This window comes from Marmota monax, unplaced genomic scaffold, assembly GCF_021218885.2.
Source record: "Marmota monax isolate L192 unplaced genomic scaffold, Marmota_monax_Labrador192_F-V1.1 WCK01_AAM20220418_F8-fsc00510, whole genome shotgun sequence".
NCBI classification, from domain to species: Eukaryota; Metazoa; Chordata; class Mammalia; order Rodentia; family Sciuridae; genus Marmota; species Marmota monax.
Genome location: NW_026693173.1, coordinates 159,907 through 175,009, shown reverse-complemented (window position 1 = coordinate 175,009; position 15,103 = coordinate 159,907). Strand labels below are relative to the sequence as shown.

General features: G+C 47.3%; 1 long non-coding RNA gene across 1 annotated transcript; it reads left to right on the top strand.

Moving 5' to 3' along the window:
• Positions 1-218: 218 nt before the first annotated feature.
• LOC124100371 (uncharacterized) lies at positions 219-3,653 on the top strand. Its single transcript, XR_006854251.2, has 3 exons — positions 219-326; positions 726-829; positions 1,543-3,653. It is a non-coding gene; the product is annotated as an uncharacterized LOC124100371 (long non-coding RNA).
• The last annotated feature ends 11,450 nt before the right edge of the window (positions 3,654-15,103 follow it).

Here is a 15,103-nt window from a genome sequence, read left to right as displayed (position 1 = left end):
CTGAAACCATGACCTCCCACAGAGTCAGGCTTCTGATGGGACCTCCTGCACACACCACAGGCACCATGGGCTGTTTCACTATTTCCTCCAAATATAAAGATACTTGATGTCCCTGGTCTCAAAAGGCAGGCCCCACCCTCCCTCAATCTCCCCACCCAGCACCCACCAGGGCATTTGCATGCTGCTCCCTGGGGAGGGCCTTCCTGCAAGGCTGACATAAAAGCTCAGCTCTAACCTGCCCTTGACTCACCAGGACTCCTCAGCTCAGCTTCTCAAAATGAGGCTCCCTGCTCAGCTCCTGGGGCTGCTGCTGCTCTGGATCCCTGGTGAGGACAGAGGGGATGGGGAGGGATAAGGGGGAGGGAGGTGAGACCTGGGCCCCCCTTCTGTGCATATGTGCTGTGTCCACATGAGAGATGTGCAGGTCTGTCCTCCAGGATGAGGCAGCTGAGGTCAACTGATGTGAGACAGTATTCCAGAAGGAGCAAGGGACTGGCTCTGATCAAAGTTGTCACATAATATTATTAGGGGGAGGTATTGTAGGTAAATTCTACAGAAGTTCTTATAGGTTACAATATTTGAGGTGTTTTTAAACATGAATAATTCTACTGTATAAATAAAAATCACAATAATAAGTTAACCTAAAATACACAATAAAGGAAAAAGCACAAATTCTCCTAAAGATTTTGCATGACCTTTCATTGTCCTGTTTTTGGTTTTCCCAGGATTCAGTTGGGATGTTGTTCTGACCCAGACTCCTCTCTCTGAGCCCATTGCCCCTGGACAGCCAGCCTCCATCTCCTGCAGGTCCAGTCAGAGAACCTACACAGTAATGGAAACACCTATTTGCGTTGGGTTGTGCACAAGCCAGGCCAGGCTCCACAGCACCTAATATATAAGGTTTCCAACCAAAACACTGGGGTCTCCGACAGGTTCACTAGCAGTGGCTCAGGGACAGAGTTCACAATGAGAATCAGCAGGGTGGAGCCTGAGGATGCTGGGGTGTATTAAGGCTTGCAAGGGACACATGCTCCTCCCACAGTAGTGCAGCCATGAACAAAAACCTCCCTGCCTGGGTGGCCCAGCTGCCACATGAGCTCTGGTTTGGGCAGCAGCTCAGAAGATTCTCTGCCCTGTGAGAGGAAGGTGCTGAGAATTCAGGGAACAGGTGCAGCTGAGGGCTGTGGACCATGAGGGGCCTTGTCAGCTGCAGCAGCCTGGCCTGGCATGTGGAAGACAACACAGAGGTGTCCAGGGACCTTCTGAATGAGCAGACAGGATGAGCATGGACACTGCAATAGGAAGACCTGGGCCCTGGGCAGGACTCTGGCGCAGGCAGGGCTGGTGTAGGGATCTTCTGCAGGTCCCTTTATGCTTGCAAATGCTGGTTTTTGTGTGTGTGTGTGTGTGTGTGAAATTGGGATTCAAATCTAATCACACACAAAAAAAATGCCTAAGCCTGTAATAACTTATGAAAGGAAAATGATGGAAATGGCTTATTAATTGGGCACTCAATCTTGTATTTCTCTCTTCTTTTTCCAGGAAGCATCTGGGATATAGTGAGGATGCAGTTTCCACTCTCCCTGCCTGATACCCTTGACTCCCTGCCTTCATCTTGGGAAGGATCAGAGTTGGAAAAGTCACTCATATGTCACCAAGAGGGTGAAAGGTTGTGCCGTGGTGTTGAAGGTGATTCCTACATAATAGAGCTCCTGGTGAATGTAACTGAAATCTCAAGGTCCTATTTGTGATGAGTATTAAATTTATATGTGAATATTTATTTATGTAGAAGAAAAATTTTGTAAATTTTAAAAGAATGCTGTGAATAGGTAATTTTTAAATATTTGGAATCCAATAAAGGTGAAAGAAGCAATTTTGGTGAAGGGAAACTGATTAAAACCAGACAGTTAGTTGTCCTTGTTTGGAGAAACCACTGAAGACGCTGCTCACAAAGAGCAATCACTCAGAGAGACATGGAGGGTGTAAAAGGCAGACACAAGGAGGCATGAATTAGTGGGTGAATGTGCACTAATACTGGCTGCACAAATGACCTTGTACAGATGGAGCTGTACATAAACCTGGAGAGCTTGAAAAGCAGTGTGTTAGCAGAAAAAAGGGAAATAAATGTAATTAAAAATTATACTGTTTAAGAGTGGAAAAAGTCATTCCTCTGGCTGTGGGAATGGAAACCAGAGCTTCTGCCCAAGAGGCACCTGCTCCACCAATGACCAACATCCCCCAACATACTCAAGACCAACCCTGAGCCAGAGCCACACAGGAAGCCCCGGCCAGATTCCTTACACACAGAAAGGCAGGGTGGTGGGGAGGATAAAATGCTAATGGCTTAGCTGCTGGGGTGGGGCAATATTTTACACAAAATTATACAATACATGCAGAGAAACAGTAAGAAGTTTAAAAAAAAAAACTGATGGCAAAGCTGTATTGTCTATTCGCCACACAAAGTAATGTTGTTTCCCTGGGTAACGTAAACATGCATGTACCTGACATAATGTTAGCATCACAGAAAGAAGGTCTATGCCTGGAAGTGTTGAGTAATTCCTGAATTGTCCATGAAGTGTAAGAGTGATAATGAGCTGACATATCTCTAAAAATAAAGAGTATCTTTTGTTTTCTCTTTCATGGTTTGCCTTGTTAAAGAGTGATGGTGGGGGGACAGTTTTCTTTAACAGATAAAAATAATGTTCAATAAGTCACTCACATTCCAGGCCTTCTCTCCCACAGTAGCAGAGGAAGGAGGCCATGGGCTCCACATGGTGCACACATGAGGATGGAGCCTCCCTAGCCTGGTTCCCCACAGGATTGTGTGAAGCACCCCTGCCTGGCCCAGGAGCACACAGCCTTAACAATATGCTATGCTGCCTGCTGTGACAAGTACAGTGGTGACCTCCATCCTGAATGCTGTGAATGCACAAAAGACAACTAAGTGACAGCAACAAGAGACCATGATGTCTCATTCAGTTCCTATAATGATGCTGTCTTAACAGATAAAAATGTAAAATACAATTTATTCTTGAAATATAGATCTGCTTCTCCAGGGCTGAGGCTATGGTGAGTGTATTTCCAGGTTCACATCGTCCTCTGGTGGGCAAGAAGTGGAACATCCTAATACAGATTTCAGTGAGAGGAACCTACCTGAAGGTGAGCCACCTCTGTGTCCACAGGGTCCTGTGCCCTCTGCTCTCCACAATAATGCTCTAAATCTCCAGGAAACCAGCTCGCCCACCTGTCTATCAAAAGGGCATACACTCACACCCAGAGAGAAGTTCAGAACTCACTGTTATGCCTGGGAACAAGGGAAGAGGGCAGAGCAGATGTGTCTAACCAGGTCCCTCACTGAGTTCAGAACAAGCTTAGGCTAAAACCAGGTGTCAAGTAAAACCAGGTGTCCTGTCCTCTTTCTCCTGTACAGAGTCCAGATCCAAGAAACAGCTGGATCAAAAACATCCAACATACACCTTTCCAAATACACTGAACTTATTTCATGATCTCCTACAAGATGGACTTCTTTTGGCATCTAGGACCAGTGTAAAGTGAACAAATACCTTCCTGTTCCCATTCTTGTCTCTTGGAACAGTTTGAACCTCAGCTTGGAAACTTTATCTTTTTCTCATCACAAGTAATAAAATTTGTGCCTATTATACTGTCTGTGTGTGTGAACTTAAATATATCTCTTCTTCCATGAGACTTCCAAGTAAGAGGTCACTCCAGAGAGATGCTCCCTGAGGTCAAGTGGCCTCACAGTGCCCAGGCTCACACCATCTAGTGAGCTACAGCTTTGCCCACCCTAACATGAGAAGAGACAAAAAAAAAAAAAAATCTCCCATTAATGTGCAGCAAGACCAGGGTCTACAGTAGCCTCCTGACTCCACAAGGAACAATGACAAATTTCCCCTGTACTCTCCAGCTCTCCCTAATTTTCCAGAAATGGTACAAACACCATCTCCTGCAGGGTCCCTGAACAGCTGCAAGATCTGAAGGAAATCTTGAAAGGAGAGTGCTCACTGCTGCCCTCTGCTGGTCCAGACCACACTTTGCATAGTCCCCTGAAGGTCTCTCCTTTTTCAGGGCCATTTGCCTTCCTCTTGTGAGGATTCCTGTGATGCAGGGCCAATGGCTCAGAGCTGCTTCAGCATCTCAGAATATAGGGTTATGAAGAGTCAGACCCCTTGCCTGTCCTTTGTTTGCATTCTACATGTGGGAAACAGACTCAAACAGAACCTGTGTACGCCAGGACCTGGACTTGGTTCATCCAAAGGGACCCCTAGTGCTCTGCCCTCATGAGAGACACTCCTGACACCCCAGGGCAGACAGCGCCACACACAGGTGGCTCTATGCACTACAGAAGCTATGTAGTCCCCTGCTGAGATGGTCCTTAAATACCAGCTTACCACACTTCTCTCAACCCCCTTGCATCCCCAGCTGGTGACAAAAAATGAATAGATTGATAGATAGATAGATAGATAGATAGATAGATAGATAGATAGATAAAATAAAAGAACATCCACACATGGACGTATCCTTCAATCCAAAATGCCACAACACAAAACTTTCCCTATTTGTGTCTTCATGTTCAAGATAGATCCTTTTAAAAAATTTCTCACTTTATTTAATACTGAAGTATATTTACATTCATTTAGTTTTCTTTAATATTGCATTTAAATGTAACTCACACACATACCAAAATTGGGGAGCTTGTTAAACTTGGCTCCAGAGCCAAGGCCTCTTTAGCTTTGGCCTACTCTGACATGTGCTAGGAGGCCAGGAGCACAAATGACTTCTAAACACCAAATAACCCTGTCTTCATGCAGAGGGGACTGGCCTGGGAACACAGCCCTGCACATAGAAGGGTCAGGGTTCCAGCTCCCTGCAGAAGAGAAACTTTGGGATAAAGGCCCACCACCCAGACTCCTCAGCAGACAGTTCTAGGGCTCTGAGCAGGTCCAGAGACACAGAAAACCAGAGGAAGGGAGGCAGCAGCAGTTTCTGCAAGTGTAGGCAGAAGTCTGGGAGAGAAAGACTCAGTGATGGGCAGGTCAGAGAGGGGGCAAGGTAGAGAGATCCAGGGAGAGGGGCCTGCTAAGAAATACCACCAGACAGCAACAGGGGTCAGGGTGGTCACTGAAACCACCGTCACAGCTCACCTACGTCTGAGTTCTGAAGGTACGTTTGGCAGGTGTGGGCTCCTTACTATGTGGGAGACTCTGGGTTAGATCTCTAGAACTGCAGGGAAACTGGGGGGGGGGGAGCAGGAAATGCCAGGCCCACGCTTACCAAGGCAGTGGCTCTCTCCATGGGCTGAGATCTAGGCAGCAGGGTTACAGAGCTCCTGCAAGGCTTCAAACCCACAGGCCAAGTGCGGGGAACAAGGGTGTCTCCCTAGGACAACAAAAATAAGCTTCTAAGCTCAGTGAGAAACCACCAAAGAGTTACCCAGGGGAGAATGTGACAGGTATCTTGGTTTGATTATTTATGTTTATTTTGAAAAAGTCCTGCTAAGTGGCCCAGGCTGGCCTCTAATTTGCAATCCTCCTACCCCAGCACTCTAAGTCACTGGGATCCCAAGGATGCACCCCAAGTTCAGCTGCTTTGTTGTTTTAAGATGATACGGGTTACTGTGCAAAACAGAAGAATATCGAAAGTCATTGACCATCAACCCCTCTGTATATTTGTTTCCCAGGAAACTTGATCTAAGCAATAAAAATTAGTGATTACTAAGAATGTGGTATGTGCCCAGATACTAAAGTACACAATATTCACACATGCTATTCAAGTGAATCCTCAGGCAACTCTCTAAGGATATGTTATTTTTCCCATGTTGCTAATGAGAAACTGAGATGTGGGGAAAGTGAAGAAACTAACCTGATGTCACACACAATCATTAAGACAGAGCCAAGATTCTAATCCTCCCGATTGGGTACTGCATGGAGCATCCCAAACCTCCTCCAGCTGGGAAGAGACCTGGGTACCAGGTGAAGCCACCAGCCTGCCTACAACAAGGCCAGGTGTCTGGTTTCCATGACGACATCAGCATGGGGCACCAGGATGGATAGCTGGGCAATGAAATATCATGAAAGGACTATGAGTCAGCAGGTCTAAGGTGGGGATCCATAGGTGAACCGACCAAGACTGATGCCTGGGAGTCTAGCCTGGGAGTCCATGCAAGGACCTTTCTCACATTCCCAATCTGCACAGCAGCCTTGCTCAGGGCTGGGAGAGGGACAGGCTGGTCCTGTGGAAGGAAGACACAGAGTCAGTGTGTGGAGGAAGACAGGGCCTGAGGCTGGGAGGCCATTGAGCTCAGCCAGGGAGCCTGAGGAGTCTGCTAAGGCAGGGAGAACCTGTGGGTCAAGGAGAGAAGCAGGCCATGTGTTCCTGAGGACTTAGTGCCTGGTGCAGCTGGCACACAGGAACACGGTGAAAGCCCTTGTCATTCCTGTGCCAACTGCAGGTTACCTCTTTATCCTCTGCTTACCTGGAATCACCTGATCTTATTAAATCTGATTCCTCCAAACAGTATGCAATTCTGAATATCCAACAGGGATCCAATCATTATGGTAGGTGAAAAAAAATGGTAGTATGTGGACAGGATTCCAAGTTGTTGACCCCAAACCCCAGGCCTTGTACCATCTCACTCCCCAGGTACACAAACAGGAATTTCAATAAAATTTCTTATGAAAGATTTTGTGACATAATCAAATAAGTTGAATCTACCAGAGAGAGAGAGAGAGTACACACTAGATCTGTCTTCAACATTGAAGCCTGTCCATCTGCACATGGAGGCAGAAGAAGGAGGATCTCAGGCCATGAAACCTGGATGTGAGGAGATGCTCTTATGCAGCTCTTGGATGCAGCAGGAGCCACATTTCAAACAATTAGGGCAGTGTCCAGGAGCTCTGTGCTGATGGCCACATGGAAATTGGGACCTCACCCGACAACTGTAGAAAGATGACTCTGCCTCAGCCACTGGACCTGGAAGAAGACCCTGAACTTCAGCAAGGAGAGCTGCCCACTGTCTGCTCCATTTCAGTCTTCTCAGGCTGAGCTGAGGACCCAGCATGGACTCCTGAGGAACAGGTCCAGGAAGGAACACACTGCTCAATAGGTGGGAATTTGTTGCTCAGCAACAGAAAACTAAGAGAGACATCACACTGCCATATCTCATCAGAAGGATCAGAAAACTAAACTCAAGAAGCATGTGTCTCACATGGCTCATGGCTGAGGGGACCATCAGCTCTCTGCTCTCTCTGCAGTGTGGTCAGGTTCTGCCTTCTTCTGCACAGAGCTCCTTCTGATCTGTCCACACCCACACAATCCAGGCTGAACAAGTGGCCTTAAAAAGAAGGAAATGGTGGCATTTCAGGCAAATGGATGGAAGTGGAGAACATCATGACAAAGGAAATAGCCCGACTCTGGAAGGTGAGGATCCAATATCACCCTCCTGTGCAAAAGCTAGAGCAAAGAAAGGGCAGGACAGCCACAGAGGTTCAGTTAAATTAAGAAATATATGGCAGGGTCCTCCGCTGCTGGTGGCCCAAGTTCCACACAATGGAGAGGCTGTGTCAGATGTCCTTGGCTGGGGACAAAAGCAGCACAGCCACGTTGGCCAACACAATACATGCTCTCTCTGGATGAGGAGGGCTGAAATCAATGTCCCTGTGCAGGGAAAAGGACCTTCTCTCCAAGACACCTCGGGGCCAGTCCCAGGAGAACAGTTGTGCACATGGAACCCCTGACATGGGGAGAGTGCCTGGTTGCAGTTCTGACCTAGGGCATCTACTTTAAAACCCAGGGTGGTGGCACCTGCTCCCTAGTGTCCCTGACAAGGAGGAGAACATGGGGAGGGATGTCTCTATTATCTATGAGAAGGAACTAATGCAGAATCCTCCTTGTCCACACTGCCCAGTGGACTCAGGGGTCCATCTCTTGGGAAATGTTTGGTGGCTATGAGTGTCACATGCATGGAGATGGTTAGAAAAGGATGGCCACCAGTTATACACCTCACCCCAGGAGCTTCACAGTGACTACCTCAGGGGACATGCTCCTTGCCCTCTTCCCTTGAGCAGGGATACTTGATCCTCAGCTGAAACAAGATTTCTCTTCCCACCAGCTTCTTGTCACAATTCTGCTCTTATTTCAGTCACTGGGCCAGGAAAAAGTGACATCTAAACTGTCCCTGATGCTCTTGTATTTCTCCAGGTAACGTCAGACACCAGAAGCCCTTGAACCTCTTCAACTGCATGCTTTGGCTGGAGGAAATTTCAAATATCAACAATTGTGAGGTGGCACTTGTCACCTTCTCTTCTCAGCTGAGAGGAAGACAGTAGGATGGTCATATCCCTCACACAGGCTGACCTGCAGGCCACCTACTTATCTGTGCATCTGTGCTGTCTTAGGAGGGCAGGCCCTGGGCACCATGACCCCTCACAGAGTGAGGCTTCCATGATGGGTCTTCGTGCCCACACCACAGGCACCCAGGGCTGTAACTCTGCTCTAATTCCTCCAACTTTAGAAGACATCTGATGTCCCTGGGCTCACAAGGAGGCCCCTCCCTCCCTCATTCTCCCCACCCAGCACCCACCAGGGCATTTGCATGCTGCTCCCTGGGGAGAGCCTTCCTGCAAGGCTGACATAAAAGCTCAGCTCTAACCTGCCCTTGACTCACCAGGACTCCTCAGCTCAGCTTCTCAAAATGAGGCTCCCTGCTCAGCTCCTGGGGCTGCTGCTGCTCTGGATCCCTGGTGAGGACAGAAGGGATTAGGAAGGAGAAGGGGGAGAAAGGTGAACGCTGGGCCCCCTATTTTGCCCATGTGTGCTCTGCGCACATGAGAGATGTGCAGGTCTGTCCTCCAGGATGAGGGAGCTGAGGTTAATTTATGTGAAAGATTATTCCATAAGGAGCAAGGGACTGGTTCTGATGAATGTTGTCACATAATACACAGGGGATATTGAAAAGAATTCTAGAGAGGCTCTTAGAGCTTACTCAATTTGAGTTCTTTATGTATATGAGTAGTTTTAGTGTATAAATCAAAAACAAAAATTAATTTAGTCTGAAATGTACAAAAAAAAATGGGATAAATTTTCTTAAAGTTTCTACATAAACTTACATTGCTCTGTGATTTTTACAGGAACCAGTGGGGATATTGTGATGACCCAGACTCCTCTGTCTGAGCCTGTCACCCCTGGACAGCCAGCCTCCATCTCCTGCAGGTCCAGTCAGAGCCTCCTACACAGTAATGGAAACACATATTTGTATTGGGTTGTGCACAAGCCAGGCCAGGCTCCACAGGGCCTAATATATCAGGTTTCCAACCGCTACACTGGGGTCTCAGACAGGTTCAGTGGCAGTGGGTCAGGGACAGATTTCACACTGAGAATCAGCAGGGTGGAGGCGGAGGATGCTGAGGTGTATTACTGCTGGCAAGGTATTGAGTACCCTCCCACAGTGGTGCAGCCCTGAACAAAAACCTCCCTTCCTGGGTGGCACAGCTGCCACATGAGCTACTAGTCTGCTGCTGCCCAGGATCAACTGGGGATATTGTGCTGACCAAGACTCCTGTCTCTGAGCCCATCACTCCTGGACAGTCAGCCTCTATCTCTTGCAGGGCCAGTCAGAGCCTCCTACACAGTGATGGAAAGACATATTTGCATTGGTTTGCACACAAGCCAGGCCAGGCTCCAAAGCGCTTAATATATCAGGTTTCCAATAGGGACACAGGGGTCCCAGACAGGTTCAGTGGCAGTGGGTTAGGGACAGAGTTCACACTGAGAATTAGTAGGGTAGAACCTGAGGATGCTGGGGTGTATTACTACTACTACAAGCTAAAGAGTTTCCTGTGCAGCCCCGAACAAAAACGTCCCTGCCTGGGTGGCCCAGCTGCCACATGAGCTCTGGTCTGGGCAGCAGCACAGCAGATTCTCTGCCCTGTGAGAGGAAGATGCTGGGAACTCAGGGAACAGGTGCAGCTGAGGGCTGTGGACCATGACTGCCTGGGCCACAGCTCACCACACCCATGAGTTGCCCTGTCAGCTGCAGCAGCCTGGCCTGGCATGTGGAGGACAAGCATAGAGATGTCCAGCATCTTCTGAATGAGCAGACAGGATGAGCATGGACACTGCAGAGGGAGCAGGACCTGGGCCCTGGGCAGGATGTGGCCAAATTAATGGAGAGAAGAAGTGAAATGCTAGAAGTCCCTCCAAAAGCTGCTCTGTGTGAAATTCAGATTAAAACCTAATATAAAAAATAAACAAATAAAACAGAAAAAGGACTTTTCATGCAATAACTAATAAAATGAACAGCATAAAATTGACTTATTATTTTTGCATAAGGTATTGTATTTCTCTCATTATTACATGTCATGTTCCACAAGTAAACACTCAAGGTCACTTCAGTTGAAGTGGGCTCCACAACATACACACAAAAGGACAGAGTAATACCTTTTGTTAGGGTCATCTGGTGGCTGCTCTGACCTTAAGGGTCCGTGGAATGAGAGAGAGGAGCAAGTGCTGAACCCTTTTATTGGGAAAAAACCATGCAAATGAGGCAAGGGGTCAGGATTCAGGGGGTAGAGTCAGCTTTGTGGTGTCTGCTGTCAGCAGATTGACTGAAGTATAGGAAGGCCACAACAAAGGCAGAGCAAGAGAAGGGGACACACAAAGGGAGTTTCCATGGAACCTTCTATCCCTAACAGGCAAAGGGCAGGATGACAAAGGAAACAGGTGAGTGTAACTCAACCCTAGGGGCATAAAAGACCAAGTCAGGAGTCATGGCACTACCCTGCCAGACACAGCGATCTTTTAGGTCCCAGGACTGGGAGGCCTGGTCACTCAATGTGGTCCCCACAATTACAGGATTCAACAGAGGTACAGGGATGATACAGACTCCAGTCACCCTGCCTGGAACCCCTCGACTGCCTGCCAGCATGTGGGGAAGGATCAGAGTTAGAAAAGTCATTCATTAGTCTCCCAGAGGGTGGAAGGTTGTCCCTGGAGCCCTGTAGACTCTGGGTTTCTACTGCCTCAAGGCTTCCTAAAGATCCTGGCTAGATGACCCTCAAGTCATGTCACAGTTTTCTAGTTGGGTCACCAGGGCTGCTGATGCTCTGGACCCCTGGTGAGGACAGAAGGGATGAGGAAGGAGAATGTGGTGGAAGGTGAGCTATGGGGTTCCCATTCTGTCCAAGGGTGGGGACCTGAGGGCATCTGCCCACCTCACATGCCTGGGAATGACTGGAGGGAGATGGTCACTCAGGAGAGCCATTATGGTCAAGGTGAATATGATGTTGACCCAAAGGCAGAGCTGGGCTGGGAAGATCAGCAGGAGATGCAGTGGGAGCCCAGGTGCCCTCCACTGGCCACAGAAACCACAGCAGGCAGGATCCTGGGAGAGTCCCCTGGGAATGGGGGAAGTGTCCTCTGCTTTCTGACCTAGCCCCTTTCCTCTTCCTGAGCATAGCACATGTCCAGGGAGAAGCCCAGACTGAGGTCAGGGCTCATCTCCTGTCCTATCTGTCAAGGAGGCTCCATGCAACTGCCCAGGTCAGCTGGGTTCTCTTCCCCACGCTCAACCTGGAACATAGGTTTGTAATATTTTTTTAAAGAAATGTGAGGTAACATTCCCTCGTGTATAATTAACAAGTTACCATGAGGAAAACCAATAAGAAAGAAATGATTAATGCAAAGAAAATCAAGAAATCAGGGAAATACTCCACTCTATGTTCAAGACAGTATATTTTGACTTCATTGTCTGAGGTTCAGTCTTCCAAGTGTTCTCTGTGTTTTGATGCCTTCTTTTGAATCTAACATTTGGTTTATTGATTCCTTCATTTTCAGGATTTCTGATTGTATTTTTCTCACAATCTCTAACACTTTATTGAAGTGATCTTTTTTTTTTCTGTATTTGAAATGAATAAAACACACTGGATGTATGGGACAGGGTCAAAAAAACAAACAAATGCTTTATAGGCATTCCATAAAATCAGGAAACATTTAATAAGAAAAAAGATTGTAAAAAGTAATAATTCTTGGAAATTTCCCAGATGATAGGAGGATTATGGACATTCAGGTTAACTATGCTTGAAGGTCCCAAATAGGACTAACCTAATGATGGTCACACTAAAATATAATATAAACAAATTATGAAAATTTACAGAGATAGTTTTGAAAGCCACAAGAGAAAAGCAACTCACAACATCCAAGGGAACTTCCATGTGGCTATCAGAAGAAATACGCAGACAGGAGGAACGAGAATAATGTCTGTAAAATACTAGGAAAAAGACTCTCAAGGAAGAATAACCAGTCATTGACCCACCTTTTCCCCATGGAATTTGTAAGCTATCTTTAAGCAATTATCAAATTTTGCCAGTTTTTGATCCTCATAAAAATAGAATCATGGGTAATGACCTGTGGTGTATCTGTGGCCTGTGTCACTTGCAGGGATCTTGAAGTCAGTGGCCATTTTCACTAGTGTATAGTATTTCATTCCATCCACTTCCCTTTTTCTATCTATCCATTCTTCCCTTGATTGGCATTTAGCTGATTCAGGTTGCAGTTATCACAGATAATGCTGTGAGGTCCCTGCACATGGGAATATGTGCACATCTGCATGTGCTCTGAGTGGAAAGCCTGGATCACAGGTACGTGAATGGTCAGGGCAGGTCTCCAACACAGGGACCATTTCACATTTCCAAACACATGAGAATGTTCTAGATCATTCCTCAGACTGCACTCCATGTTTTTCATGGTTCAGTTTTGTGACCTTTCTTCTAAAGGTTTCTGCTGGTTTGTTGGAAATTTCACTCTCTGATGATTATTGATGTTGAGCCTGTTTTATACACCAGGTGACTGTTTGCACATGAGGCTGAGAGAGAAATTTTCCTATGAAGAAGTTTTGTTCATAGTTTTTGTAATGTCATCTCTGTCATAAAAAACTGACCATCTAAGCATTTATCTATATCTGAACACCAATTCTGTTCCACTGGGCATCTTGGCTGAGCTCATCCAGCACCAGGGTCCTGCACCCACAGGGTAAGAACTCATCATGGTTCTTCTCCTGATTGGACTTCTTTTAGCTTCCTGTCACTCACTGGTTGGTGGAGCACTACTGCACAGGGCAGGGCACACACCTTCAGAGACACCCACTCAGTGGGCCTGATCTGATGGTTGAGTGCTGGGGCTGACAAGGAGAAAGAAACAGGGTGGAAAGGAACTTGTCCAGGCCTAGAAAAACCCCACATTGGTCTCAGAGTCTGGCTGCCTCTGAACAGTGCCCTCAGCAGGTGGAGGCAGCAGGAGGATCAGCTGGGGTAGCCCAGCCTCACACTTCTGCTCCCTGGGAGGTTTTTGTCATGGCCTGTGTCTCTGTGGGAGGGGAACTGCTATACTGTTGAGAGTAATAAGTGGCAAAATCTTCAGGCTCCGGGCTGCTGATGGTGAGAGAATAATCTGTCCCAGATCCACTGCCACTGAACCTTGAGGGGACCCCAGATTGCAATTTGTTGGTATAATAGATCAGGAGCTTAGGAGCTTGCCCTGGTTTCTGCTGGTACCAGTTTAAGTAATTCCTAATGCCCTGACTGGCCTGGCAACTGATGGTGAGTGTTTCTCCTTGAGATTTAGACAAGGAGGTTGGAGACTGGGTCATTGTGATGTCACATTTGGCACCTACAATTGAACAGATGAGAAGAAATATGCACACAATTAACAATGTCACAAGAGGATTTCCCTGAACACCAGGCAGCACTGATGAAATTGGTCTGAGCACATCCCCAGTGCTGTCCCTCCTTACCTGGGAGGCATAGCAGCAGGAGACCCAGGAGCTGAGCAGGGGCCCTCATGGCCATGCTGCATCCTGATGGGCCTGACTCCTGCACAGGGTGTGAGCAGCCTCTTAAGAAGTCCTCAGGGCAGTGGGCTGTGCTGTTGGCACATGCAAATCAGCAGGGCTGGGCAGGCTGGGCACAGCTGCAGGGAGGCTCCTCTCAGGCCTGTCCAAGTTTCCCCAGGTGTCCCAGCATAGGCCAGGGCAGCCCAGATTTGCCTGGAGAAAATGTGTTTCCTGAGAGGCCCAGGAGAGAACCATCCATCGTTCCTGTGAGCAGAGAGACCTCTTGGTCTCATCAAGGTTCAGGACACACTTCTCCTGCTCACTCTCCAACCAAGATGAAGTTCATGAGCTCTGTCACATCCCCACACCCTGAAGGAGGAGTTACTGAACTCTTCCTTTTTATACCTGAGCACAATATTTATTCCAGAGAGGCTTCCTCTACACCTGACTCCTTTAAGACCTGGGCATGTTAAATTATCAGTGTTACCAGCCAGAAATGCAAAGGTGGGTAAGAGGGAGCAACAGAAAGGGACAAAACACACCAAGTGAATGCATCATTGTTGGTAAGGAAGGGAAGGAGGTTGACCATGTGTCTGCTGTCCCTTCATCCCAGCTGAGCTCTGGTCCTGCTCACTCTGAAGGCTCCAACACTTCCTCTGACCTTGTCTGCCAAGGTTAGGAGTTGACCATTCCACACCTGAAATGTCAGCTCCCTCCCGGTCCACAGGCTATGTCACCCATCAGGACACATGTTCCCTGAGATACTCTCATTATTGCTTGTACCCCTCCCCCAGCTCCACCTGAGCTTTGACTTCAGAAGCTAAAGGTCTCCTTTACCAACTGCTTCTTTGCCCTGAGTCTACCTTGTTTCCTAACCTGTCTTTATTCTGTCACCAAATCTTACCCAGGTCCTAAGAGAATCTGTAAGCAGGCAGACAAATTAATGGAGAGCTTCTATTTTACCTCAAATATAATTCAGGGTGGATTCATTACTCAAAAAACTGTTAAGCTAATTAATATAGACTAATAATGCTGGTAAAATAAAAAGACCTGCTGCAAAATAACACATCGTATGAAGAAGAGAGAAGAGGGAGAAGGAGGGCCAGGAGGGGAGGGAGGGAGGGAGGGAAAGGGGAAAGATGGGAGGCAGTGGAAGAAAAGGAACACAAACAACATCTAAAAAATAACTTTCAACCCAAGTTTCTACAGCTAAAAAACAGAGATTTTTAGATTGAAGAAAATGTAGAAACCTTTCAAACA